At 39.7% G+C, this 12,693-nt stretch overlaps 1 protein-coding gene across 1 annotated transcript in view; it reads left to right on the top strand.

Moving 5' to 3' along the window:
* The first annotated feature begins 1,327 nt into the window (after positions 1-1,327).
* Positions 1,328-12,693, top strand: part of brinp3a.2 (bone morphogenetic protein/retinoic acid inducible neural-specific 3a, tandem duplicate 2) — a 43,726-nt gene continuing 32,360 nt past the window's right edge. Inside the window, exon 1 of the mRNA XM_075485976.1 lies at positions 1,328-2,038. The gene's annotated coding sequence lies outside the window, so the exon portion shown is untranslated. The remainder of the gene's footprint in view (positions 2,039-12,693) is intronic.

Here is a 12,693-nt window from a genome sequence, read left to right on the forward strand (position 1 = left end):
TCCAGTAACGTTCTGATGAAAATTGACACGTAGGGATTTAAAACGGAGACTGTCACTATGGATACGATACAAAGTTCAGCTGGGACGCGAAATAAATCAGCTTCAGGACCACGGACAGCTCCCGCCCGGCACAGCATACTAAATGGACACTGAAACACATGGGGAAGTGGGTTAATTAGCACCACACTGGGGTTGCTGTGCTTGTAGAATTCCAAGAGAACATGGCTTTCACAGATTAATTTTAGTCGTTTGAGGGCAGATTTATGTCCTTTCCTTAAACCTCATCAGAATAATGGGTTCACAAGTGATCCAAAGACACCACCACAAGTGAATTGTATGTGATGCAGCACCATAAACTTTCAACTTGGCCACATGTCTCGTATATCATTGGGTTTACTATTGCACTACTGAGTACTGTATTTTGCATTCGTGCATAGGAAATTATATTTGATGATAACGTCAACTGATTTTCTCTTTAAGCCACGTCCTGAAATGTACCAAAAGGAGGATGTCCACATCACCGAGGGATCCAAACTGCATTTTTGATAGAATGCAAACAAAATGCCCTCTTTTCCCTCACTATATATTAATTAGTCCCTTGAGGCAACGAGAGCCAATAAAATTCATCAAAACCTTATTTCCTGACCAATTCAAACCTACATTCCGCGGCGCTAATTTTGATCAACGCAATCTAAAATGAAATCAGGTGCCCGGTAACGGTGCTGATCCCTGCAGCTATAATGTGTGCTGTCATAGTCATTATGAAAATGCCAGCTTCTATTCGTTCACTCAGTGGCTATATCTCTGCTGCATGGTGATTGTAGCGATGCCTTTGCAGCGCCACTTAATGATTCATGGTTCATGCATAGGCATGCTCCACAAGACAAAACCGAAGAGGATTAGACATCACGCTCAACACCTTCTCTCCTTTCAAACTAATGTGACAGCTCAAACAGATAAGGACTTAGAGGCTGACGACCTCTCTGGAGGAGCTTTTTGGAGTGGACCAGAAAAGCTTTAAAGAGGGAATTCACTTGTTTCCTCTGCCCTTGTCTTTAGAAATTACTGGTACATTACATTTGCTGGGCTGTAATAAGGCATACAGTTAATGAGAATATAATTCGGCTTGAAAAATCACTGATTCAAAGTGAGAAGTAGAGAGGTTGACTGTTGTCAAAACGCTTGTTATTATGCTCGACATGTCGCCCACCTTAGTCTACCCTCCTTTGGCAGCTATTACAGAGAGCTACTTGTGTCTTAAACATGTGACAAAGTGAGAGAGGGGCACTGGGGAGAGCTGAGGCGTCCATGCCCGTTCTGTGCCGAGCGCCCGCCGACAGTTCCTACAGGATCCTGCGCTCCTCCACACAACGATGCGGAGTAGGCGGGTCAAGTAAGAAAAACGGCGCTTGGAATTCACAACGGGATATTTAACAAGCTTTGCATGGTGGCTATCTACGTCCTCCTAGCTGCGTTTGATCACATCTGTCCGACACCGGACCCCGCCTGTTTCTGGCTGAACAAAAATGTCTTTCTAATCATCTAATCGTCAGCTCCTTTACGCTCCTCGAGTCTCTCTCTCCTCCTACCCTCTCACCTCCTCCTATCACTCGTCTGTCCTCTTGACTACATCTCCTGCCGGATGATTTCATTTTGTAAAGTCATTATCCCCTGAAAGGTCAAAGCCTCTGCTTCCAGGCACCTCGAATTACTCTGGGATAAACGGACTGTCACCCCGAGCGCTCCCCGGCTGCTCTCTCAAAGTTTCTCACTGGTGTAGAACCTTGCATCGGATTTGTCCGGAGCAGCCATCCTCGCAAACCACTTTGGCATCTGTTCGGATCCCTCAGTGCGCATCAGTGTTTTTGGAGTGCTTTTTTTCTTTCTTTTTTTGTTTCCCTCCTCGACGGAGTTTATATTAAAGCCCCAAAGAACTTTAAAATGAACATCTATATCATTTCGACTACTGTGGACCACCGAGATTCAGCAAAAGAATGGGAAATACAGATTTAAACTTTATCTGCTGTTCCATACCCTGGTGAGTTCTCGTAAATTTAATGTATTTGCTGAATTTGTGACAGTTTAAAGACATCTTATCATCAATACAACATACATCGGGATGTTTCCTGCTCTTTACATACGACCTGTGCATTCGACCTGCACAGCACTTTGATATCACCGGCGCTGTGACATCTGTGAGATGCTGAAGCGCTTGATTTTAATACCAGCAGTTACTCACAGAGACCTCGTCGAATTTGCGCAACTACAGTCTCACACCTGCACATGAACACACACTAATGTATCTGCTGAGACTTACAGGGTAGCATACACACACCTTGCTTTTTATGTCTTGTCAGTATGAGCGCAGACTCATCAAACTCCTTCTTCTCTGCCTATCTACATATTCCCACCTGCCCCCTCTCACAGACACTGCCAGCTTTTATCTGCTTTTCCAAGAAACATCTGTAATCTATGTTTCTTCGGGTGTATTGGCATCCTCGTGTGTGGGGGGGATCAGATATCTAACATTGATGTGTGGACAGAGCAGGGTTTGCCAAGCAGCAGCAAGCAAGGTAAACCAGCTTGCTCTGAGCCTGGGAAAAAGAAATAGGAAAAAAAAAGTCCTACTGATTTCGTAATTACACATTTCACCCCCAAGCATCACTGTCAAAGCTGGAACATGAGTCAGGGCAACCACATGGGATCATAAGTGAAGGCTGTGATAATGAGCCAAAAGCCCTCAAAGAAAGAAAATAACATTTCAAATGTAAGTACACATGCACAAAAGATAGGCAGACGTACATGTTATTTGGTCTTGGACTTACAAACTTTCCTCTGTGTCAGGAAGAATTTTATCGTTGCAGAGCTTAATGGTGGGAAAATAGCATTGAATCACTGCTGTGTTTCTTATTGCTGCTCGCTAGTGTTGTGCAGAAGTGCCAAAGGCTCAGACTGTTTACAGGGCCACAACAGGGCTACTGTTCAGCAGTGTCCTCATCTATCCCAGGAGACTGGTGAACCCGACCGTGTCAAGGCCTGAAAGGCACACAGTCACCTCCTGTGATTTCCCCCTTTTTTGTCCGTCACCTGAACCACAAAAAAACTAAAATGTACGTCCAGATTCTGCTTTTTCCAACTGTTAAATTCCCAGTCAATATACTGTATGTTCATTTGTGTCTAATTTTCTTTGTTTCTATTGCAAGCTGTCTTTAGACGACATGTTTACATCAGAAGAGACAATTTGGACTGTTACAAGACAACTGTGACTAAGCAGAGATCCATCTATAGGCTTTTAGACAAATGCCAACAGCAGGAATTACATGCCTGAGAGGACTCCTTGTCCTACGGTTTGGTGTTGGGTGGCTGATAGGGCCGGATGCTGCATCATTTGTTCGTGTGATGGCTGAAGAGAAAAGGGAGGGGTGGGAAGAAACAAATGGAGCTCTGCCATCCTGCTCATACAGCCACACTAAGCAAGTAAATCCAAATAATGCAATGTAAAATGGTTCCCTATTATTCATTTTTAGGCAGAAAGGGTGAAGGCATTTTGGAGTAGAATGTTTACAGGTCCTCGACATGATGTATAAGAGCTCTTTCTACCACTGCATTTAATATGATCTCGGTTAATGTTTGATTGAAAGTGGGACTTAGAAGCTGGAGGTAAAAATTAAGTTGAAATGAGAAGTTATGAAGGAAGACGAAAGAAATTGAAGGAATATAAAGCAGAAAAAAAGATTGGCTGCGCAGGTTCTATTTCAGGGTCAAGTTTTGTGAAGATATGCTCAATATCCACAGCCCATTATTTTATGATAATGAGCAAACCAACGAGTTTTAGTTCAGTGTAAAATGAATAAGAGAGGCTGTAGGGAGGAAGAGGAGATGAGAGTAAAGGGGAAATAAAGGAGAAATACATAAAAAAGAGGAAGAAATGTCTCATTGAGGGATTTGAGACGGACTTGGGCATTAAAGTAGAATCTTTCAGATTAAGACCGACTGGGGCATTACGCCTAAAACTCTCTCTCAGGCAACTGGTAATTGAATGTTGAGTGTGAGGATGTTCAGCAGAAGCACAAAATGGACACGCACAAGAGTGCTCTTCCAGCAAATTTGCAGTTCTGTTTTACAAAACAAGTCCAGAATTCCTCTCATTAAAACAGGGCAACTATCAGAGATTGTTTTTAAAATGATACACTGACTAACTACAGAAATGTTTTCTCACACAACTTTTCTAAAGTGGGAAACACAGTCACGGTTTTTCAGGTAGCCAGTGTACTGTGTTGGTAGAAAACACAAACAACACTGTAAAGCAATAGAGAACCGTGAGAGAGAAGTCTGTCCCTTTAATTTAAGAGCAACATTTGTCCCTGTGCAGGCAAGGCCACCAGCAGAAAAGATCTATTTGGATTTCACTGTGATTTATAGAAGCTTCACTTTCTCTGTATATTCTCAGCCACTCAGTGATATGCAACCATATAAAAGCTTGCAAGTAAAAAGTTTATACTCTTAGTAGCAATTCTTCAGGTCACTTTCCCCCTATTTGCTTTAAACTTACCGTAAGCTTTTATGTTTAATATCTTAAAGATTTACACACTTCCAGGTCAAAACATTGAACTTGAATTAGCTTCGAGAAAACAAAAAAAGGACAAAAGAAAGGTATTTACATCTAGAGATCACTGTGAATCCACTTAAACAGCTTATGTGAACACTTAGTGTAAACACTGAGTAATATGGCTATTCTTTGAATTGTTCAGGAGGCATTCCTAGAGGTAAAAGCCTGGTTTATTTGCAAAACTATTTGAAGTTTTGTCATTAGTGTGTGAGGTGACTGTAAATCGATATCCATCTTTTATTATGAATTACCATTGTATTGACTTGAATTGGTTACCTGTTTATATTTTGTTTTTATTTTATTTTTTGTTATCATTTAATTGGTTTCCCCAGCCTGCTTAGCAAAAAGAGCAATTTACTGAACTCTTTGTTCCCATGGTGTTCTTGAAGTTTTCTGCTGTCAAGTTTCTCTGCTTTCACTTTTCATAAATTGACACAGTAGAGAGAGAAACTGCTTTTGTTTATGAAAGGATAGGGTGTTAGGTGGCACATGCTCTTAAATAAAATAACAGTATTCACTAATTTTGAGTCCCTCTGTGGATTTGTGACTCCGAGACTTAAAGGTTCATCTGCTGGGTGACACCAATTCATATGAATAATATATATATTTTAACACTTGTAGTATATTTGTTAGCTTGATCCTCAACTGTTCAATGCCACATTTAAAAGTAAGTAAGTCTTTATTGGAGAACAAAGTCTGATTCCTGCCGTGCGTGCTATAATTCCAGCTTCTCAGTCCTATGTTGTGGCACCCAGGCCAGCTGCTTGCTCATGTTAGGGCATGTGAGTCACTGCACCATCATTTCAGTCCACAGTATTCAGTTGGAGGATAATTTCCACATAGTCCCCCACTGAATAGACCAATATTTTTTCTTAAATAGCTTCTGACAAAGACAGGGAGTCTCACATCTCAGAGATTTCAAATAAAAACATGCTTAAAGATGCTAGATTTTTATAAGCAAATTTGCTGGAATTGATGTGGATGGTGCCTACAGTCAGTAGCAACAACACTTTCTGTCCAAAGTAGGTCATTTTGGATATCTGTTCATAAGAATAATTATTTTTGTGAAATATTAAAAAAGCACAGCGCTCTCTTATTCCTTGAGTTTTTATTTATTTATTTATTTTTTAAGTTCCAGTTATCTCCAATATCTCCAGAAGCTCAAAACAAATTTTGAGCTTACCTTTGCGTGCAGAAAGCTCCTCCTACACTTTCGACAAACCTTCACTTGACCTTAAACACATCACCTTTGTATTAGTTCTGTGCTTTTGCTTTGAGCCTCTATGTGTAGTGATTAGAAATGCACGTTTGTAGATCTGTAAATGTGTGTGCCGTGTGTGAGTGCTTTTATGGTGACATTTCTTGCCTTTGATGTTGTCTTCCCAGGACACCACAGAAGCTCATTCTTTGTATTTGCTTGTAAGACAGCCGGATGAGTGCAACTGGCAGCCACGTTATAATTTCACAAAGGCTGTGTTTTACCCCTGGCGCTGGTATGAGAGGTATTGTTGACAGTTGTAGGAGGAAAAGATAACTGGGTTAATTAGGGCCAAAAATCTCATTAGTCAGCATGGAGGGGAAGATGTAAAGTTTATCAGTTCCTGTTTCCCTACTTTGAGAATAGTTTAAGGGCTGGCTTGCAGACAAGTTACAAAGTGGATCCTGTTGAAGAAATTTAAATGAAATGTTTTAATCAAACCCCCTCCTGTAAAGCTCCTGTATCCATTCCATCTCGTTTTCTTTCCTTGTTTTCGTTTAAAGTTTAAGATATCCCAAAAAAAAGATCCCCATTTCAATTTGAACATTTACTGTGCCAACAAAGAGGGTCTGCAGTGCTGAGTATTCCAATCATGGATATGGACACACCAAAAGAAATTACACAGAAACACATTCACACACACACAAAGCTCAGGTAGGTGACCATTACAGCACTGGCATCCAGCAGTAAGTGAGCAGATGTTTAGGGGCTAAATGCTCTGCTTTGTCCTGGTCTCCAATGAAAACGGCTGCTGAAATTCTCGAGAAAGATTAGGCTTGGGAGTTCCCACATCTCATCAAGCTTACTGTATCCTCCAGAAGACGGGGAGAAAATCAAGATCCAACACAGCGGTCTGCATCCAGGCCCATACCTCTGGAGGAAACACGGAATTGTGGCCGTTACTCAAAGTTACTGAAAGTGCTGCAGTGCAGCCGAAAAGATGTGCTTCCAAATATCGTGGAGATCAATGAGTCTATTCATTACAATGAGCACTGATTTTTAGGATATTTTTAAGATATTATCCTTTATAAAAAGTCAATTGAGATAATAACACTGTGTCGCAACATTAATTATTTCATCAATTTCAATCAACGTGTTTGTGAATCAATCAAATGTTTCAAAGCAAACACTCAAAGTTAAGAATAACAGCAATGATGTCCCTTATTCAATTATTTATCTTACTGAATAAGAAGCGTGTCGACATTTCAGATTTGTTTCCCCCAAGGCTACTGGTTTAGGAGATTTCAATTGCAATCTCATTTGAGGACATTGAACTATTTCTTTCATCAGTAAAAATGTTACAACTGAGAAATGTTTTTCACATAGGTGTTTTGAATAGTAGCTGTAGGACATGGCAGCCCCATACTGTGCCTGCCGCCTTTATGTAACCACCAGTAGTGCTTCTAATGAAAAATGCCTGTGGCTCAACATCTCTTCCCTTTATTGACTCTCTTAAAACATTATTCCTCAAGAGGAAGAGGAAGAGGATTTTGAGATATTGCAGATTTATGGACTTGTTTTGTTTTTCAATTTCAATGCTTATGCTTTGATATCTACAGCTGTTTTTTTTTTTCTGTCCAACCTGAGCCCACAGGACTATTAATGTAATTTGTGAAGGATGGTACATAAACCCAGACATTGGGTTAGGATTATCACTGCTTTTGTTTCTCCTTTTAGTAACAAAGCTCAGGGGCTGAAAATCTGATGATTTAAAGAAACACAAGCAGATTTATCTTTTATATGATATCATAAACCAATCTTTGTTCTTTTACTGGATAAATCTGCAGTCTACTTTATCGAGTCCACACCACTCTGCATGGAGGAAATAGTCCAGCTTTAATGGAGCAAAGCTGATATTTTGGGGAAAGACAAGTTCATAGTATGCAAGCGATCAGGAGATAAGACATGTGGACCTTAATGCTAATTGCATTATTTCCATAGTATCAGTTCTGTTAGATGTGCAGCATTTATTTGAAATATAGACACAATATTTACATAACCTTTAAAGGTAGGGTAGGAGATCCTGGATTTTGAGTCCAGCGAAGCTGCATTTTGAAAATACACAGGTAAAAAGTCCCAACCCTTTTCTTCACTTTCCCCCCGAAGGCACGCCTCTAGAGTACATGAACGCGCACGAGCACGAAGGTGCACGAGCGCTGTTCTGACAGCAAGCATCGATCGTTGCCGTATTTAGTATTTAGTATTTAGTTTATGCTAACTATACGTTTAATAATGCTAGGTGTTAGCCAAGCTGGCTCTAGTTTAGCTTCCTGCCAAGCTTCTGGACGTGTAATTCGTTCACGGAGCAGGGTACGCGCACGGGGGGGAGGAGGGGTAGGGAGGAGCAGATTGCAGTTTTATAGACGGCATCAGTATCCAATCATTGTGAACGGTCCGTTCACAATGATTGGATAGTGTTTTTCCTAGATTGTACGTTCTAGAGGCCACTAAAACTTTTCATATTTGTGTCAAAACTTTTAATTAATTGGTTGCAATGGGGGTGTGAAGAGTATTTCAAGCAATATGTAAAAAAATGTTCCAGAAAAAGATCCCCTACCCCGCCTTTAACTGCTACGCAAAAGTATTTTTTCAGACATCCAAACTGAACATCAATAAAAGTTTAAACCGACTGCGTGTGTCCTTGCAGAATAGGAATAAAACAATGTTTACAAAAAGTTGAGAAGCTACGTAAAATCTACTGAAAAATATATGAAAAGGAAATAATTTCATTCATTAATCGTGATGAATATTGGGAAAGGGGCATCGTTAGCGCTGTACTGCATTGATCCTTCCTTTAACAACACTCTGTTAAGCCAATTTCAGACTTCACAATTTTCCATGTGGGTTCACAGGACCTGATCAGCAGCAGAGGGTCACATATCACAAGATTGTTTTGCCAGATTTAGTCATCTAAATGATCTTTATCAGACAAGCACCAAGAGCTGTCATGCAGACAATGTTATTAAGGTTACACTATGATACAAGTAGGTGATAAAGTCTGACTTGCTCATCCAGTTATTGCAAAGAACTCCACTCCTCTCTCTAGACTGTGTGGTGATATTGCACCCTGGGAACATCAAAGATGCATGTGTCAGCGAGCCTCAAAAATCACATCTTTGAAGTCTTCACACAAAATGATTGTTGACTGGCAGCTGAACGCTTGTTTAGCTCAGATCTGGGCCATTTCGTCTGCAGCCACCTAAATTGTGTCTGTGATGTGAAAATATGGCTTGAAATCTTGTGTTTGCAAAACGAGGACCCCCATTGCTATTTTGAAAGATAAAGGTTTTCTCATTTTTTCCTGCTTCAACATTCTTGGATTCCTTTTGTCCCAGTTTTTCATCTCGAAATTTTTGCAGAAAATAAATTTAGCAGGAGACTGGTCTGAACGATAGACTGGCCAGTCACACTCTTATTGCGCAAACATTCCACTGTTATACATGCAGCTTGTGATTTGTTAGTATAGGCTTCTTCTGGAAGGTAAGTCTGAACTTGTTGAGCATTAATGGTTGCTTTACAGATGTGTGCAGATGTCTCTTGCATGATTTTTTAAAAATAATTTATATTTAACCTCACCTTTTTATTTAAAATAAAAAAGGTGAGGTTATTACAGGAAATCAGAACTTAAGGTTGATGGGAGTCGTTACAAATGACTTGTCGAAGATTTTTTAAGTTGGAACGCTTCATATTTGGTGGCGCATACTGAATATAGACTTCGCTTATGATGAGCAGGGGGTGTAAATGGGTTGTAGAGTTTGATCCACAGTTCATTGTACTTGACTTGAATGGCCATTTGTTTAACACCCCCTCTGTTTATTGAACTGGTGGAAAAGAAATTACTTCTGTGGAGATGCTTCTTCCTTGCAGAAATAAACAGGACCTTGTCATAGGTGTCATTTTCATGATAAATTACAATCTCTGTGCTTCCTCATTTCTCAAAGGAACATTATGTTTCCTGTGCAAATGTGCTGGGTCCATACATATGAAAACAATTCTTTGTCATATGACAAGGCTGATGGTATTGTGCATGGTTGCACATGCAGACTATCAATTCACTCAGAGGGCAGCTCTAAACCTTGAGGGCACCATAATAAATATTTCACAACTGAAAAAAAAAAATCTGAAATCTGACAACTTTTCTTTTTTTACTTGAGTTGAATATATGATTACCTTGGTGCTCCAAAAAAAAAGACACATCCTTTCACATCCTGAATGAATAGTTACAAATCAAGATGGTGGCCGTTTAATGATAATATTCTTGGAATTATTTTAGAGATGAAAATATTCATTACATTCATGAGTGGGAAATCTAATCCGCGTCATTCACACGTTTGTCACAATTCCACAAAGAGGACTTTGCACCAACACAAAGAGCTTTCATTTTCTACAGCGGTTCCAAACAGCCTTGGGCTATTGCTGGCACACGTTGTGCAAAATGTTATCTGACTGGATCTACAAGAGTGTTGCCTATTACTCTGCTTCAAATGGAAACTCCCTCCTGTTGTACTCTCCCAACCTTTGATATGATGATTCTTGATTATGGAGTTTCCTCTTTCAAGAAGGACCATTTTAATGTTTCATGATGTTTTTATTCTTTCATGAAAAGCAGTGTTTTTATAAGGTTGAGAACATAATATAATGCTCAACATGACATAATGCCCTTGGAGAATGAAAAGACACATCTGATACCATGCTGTGAGCTGATAACAAAAGCTTAATGAATGGCTTTATTTGGGTATTAATGTAATTATTAGGGCCAGTACAGGCCTGTTTGATGACTTTTTACAGAGAAGACTCAAACCTCTAATTTCTAGTTATTATTCACGTTCTCCATATTTTCTGCACTTGCTGTGACAAGAAAGAGGGTTAACAAAAAAAGACAAAGGACAGAAAAAGGAGGAGGAGGGCAGCACAAAGAACAGAGATCAGTCTTCTTCTGCATCTGTAATTGGACATCTGCCTGTTGGAAGATGGGATTAAAGAGTAGTTTGATATGACCTCTGTGCTCTGTTTTGATATTAACACGCTGCACACTTTCAACTGTGCAAGGTCACTCAATATACACGATATGCACAATGTAAAGCTACTCAGTTTTTCATCTGTGAGTTTAGGTTGGAGGATCCAGGTAGGATGTATAGCTTGTTTTGTGGCTAATTCCACTGCAGCATATATATTGTAATACATTTTCATTCAGCAGTACATTCTTCAAACTGGTGATGTAAGATAGTAACCCATAACTCTGCTGTCAGATTTTGACAAAAACACACAAAGTGTGTCTTTGCACAGTATGTGGCCCTTTGCTGCTGAACGGAGGGGGATGTAGAAAGAGGAGTGAAATCCTTGAGCTCAAACTGAGAGCATGGCAGAAGATAACAGAAAAGCTGGGAAGACAGAGGCCTCTCTGTCTCACTGCGAATAAACTATTCAGCACGACTGGATTGAGAACAGAAACTGCTAAAGGACTTGTTCACTGTTTAACTGCATCAACAAAAGAAGTTTAAAGGGAATTGGGGAGCATTTGCTCCAGTTGAGTTATTCTTGACTTTTTTACTGAAAGCAACGCTGAGAACAATCCCACCACATTGATGTTCACATACTTCATATTTTAGATGGAACAGTTTAAATTACAAATTTCAATACTTTGACTTGAGTCATACTTGAGAAGGTGTCGCCTTTTAAAACCCTACCAGCTGTTCAATGCAAGATTATTGCTAGTATAACTTTAAAGAAACAGACAGGATGAGGGGTGGCAATCAAATCAAACAAGTAGGAAACCAATGAGCAGAAATGAATGCAAGTAATTACTAAACCCATTAGGTTGCAATAAAAAAAATCGCAGCCAGGCAAAGTTTCCCCTCACAAAGAGCTCAGTCTCCATCAGCTGTTTAACAAAAAAAAAAGAGAATAAATTAGAGATTTATTTGTTGAATTTCGGTTGAGTGTGTTTCATTAATAGCTTCAGAAGAAAATGTTCAATTACTGTTATTGTTAATTGTTATTACTTTATATCAACAACGGAGACATGCCCATAATGATTTAACACTTAATTGTAGAACTGCTCTAAAGGATTTCATTTGTACATGTTCTTTAAAAGAGATCATGTGAATAATTCTTAAAAAAATAGACGGTGCATAGCTGAAAGGTGTGATTTTTAAAAATTTGAATCACAAAACACAAAGATAGTTTATCTACACACAGACGAATGTACCACACACACCCAGGAAGAACTGACAGGGAGTCTGGGGAGCGATGTCAGACTCAAATCAATTTCCAAATTGCTGGCTCATCTCATCTCATTAAAACTACTAAATTAAAGTTCTCCTGCATACTTAACTTTCAATAATTAACCCTCACGCCTGTCTCTGTGGGCAGATGAACATGTAGAAGAATCTGATACAACATTTTAAGCCTGTTTTTGTTCCAGCAAGCCACCAGCTGTTGTGCGTCCTTCTCATGCTGTTGGCTAAGCACAGTGATTTTTCAAACCCCCACACCTACATGCGGTCACATGGCTGAGTTAACTTGACAGATTGTCATCAGAATATAGTAATGGGACTCAAACACCCATACGCACACACACACACACACACACACACACACACACACACACACAGATAAATAGTGTGTCACAGAGTGACAGACAGCACTCAAAATGAAAATAGAGACTAACTCAAGTTCTGGGCAACAGCCTGAAAAATATGGTCTGATAAGTCAAAGCAGCAAAGACATATTTCCATCACAGCAGAGCGTCTTTTTGTGTGGGAGAGTTTATTATTATTTCTTTATTTTCACGTACGGCTTCTGTTAGCTCTATTGCGATGTTGGG

The sequence above is a fragment of the Odontesthes bonariensis genome, chromosome 15 (assembly GCF_027942865.1).
Source record: "Odontesthes bonariensis isolate fOdoBon6 chromosome 15, fOdoBon6.hap1, whole genome shotgun sequence".
NCBI lineage: Eukaryota > Metazoa > Chordata > Actinopteri > Atheriniformes > Atherinopsidae > Odontesthes > Odontesthes bonariensis.